The sequence below is a fragment of the Dipodomys ordii genome, unplaced genomic scaffold (assembly GCF_000151885.1).
Source record: "Dipodomys ordii isolate 6190 unplaced genomic scaffold, Dord_2.0 Scaffold103, whole genome shotgun sequence".
In the NCBI taxonomy this organism is placed as follows: domain Eukaryota; kingdom Metazoa; phylum Chordata; class Mammalia; order Rodentia; family Heteromyidae; genus Dipodomys; species Dipodomys ordii.
Window position 1 is genome coordinate 2,119,977 of NW_012267319.1, and position 424 is coordinate 2,120,400.

The window sequence follows — 424 nt, forward strand, 5'->3', positions numbered from 1 at the left end:
GGGAGCGCCCGAGTTCCTCGCCCTCAGCCAACAGCCGCAGCCGGAACGTCACTCTGTGTGGACGGGCAATGGCTCCAGCTCCGCGCCAGCGGCTGTCCGCACCGCCAGAGCCCCGCCACGCCCGGAGCCCCGCCACGCCCGGAGCCCCGCCACGCCCGGCGCTGAGCAGAAGCGCCCTGCTTCACAGCCACCTGCGCCCCGTGTCCAGTCCTGTGTGGCTGCCTCCTGTCCCCGTCCTCAAACCAGATCCTGAGCTTGCCTCGTGACACCCTGCCCGCCTCGCCTCCCACGGACACGCGTGGAGTCGGGCTGCCACAGCTCAGAGTGCGGCACGTGGGGATGGGCAGCCGCAGCCCAGAGCGTGGCACGTGGGGGCAGGCTGAGCGTGGCGTATGGGGTCGGGCTGCCGCAGCTCAGAGCGTGG

At 72.4% G+C, this 424-nt stretch overlaps 1 protein-coding gene across 1 annotated transcript in view; it reads right to left on the bottom strand.

The window, feature by feature from the left end:
- The window catches only part of Rsph1 (radial spoke head 1 homolog (Chlamydomonas)), a 20,784-nt gene that overhangs the window by 3,509 nt on the left and 16,851 nt on the right, over positions 1 to 424 (bottom strand). The gene's annotated exons all lie outside the window — the stretch shown is intronic.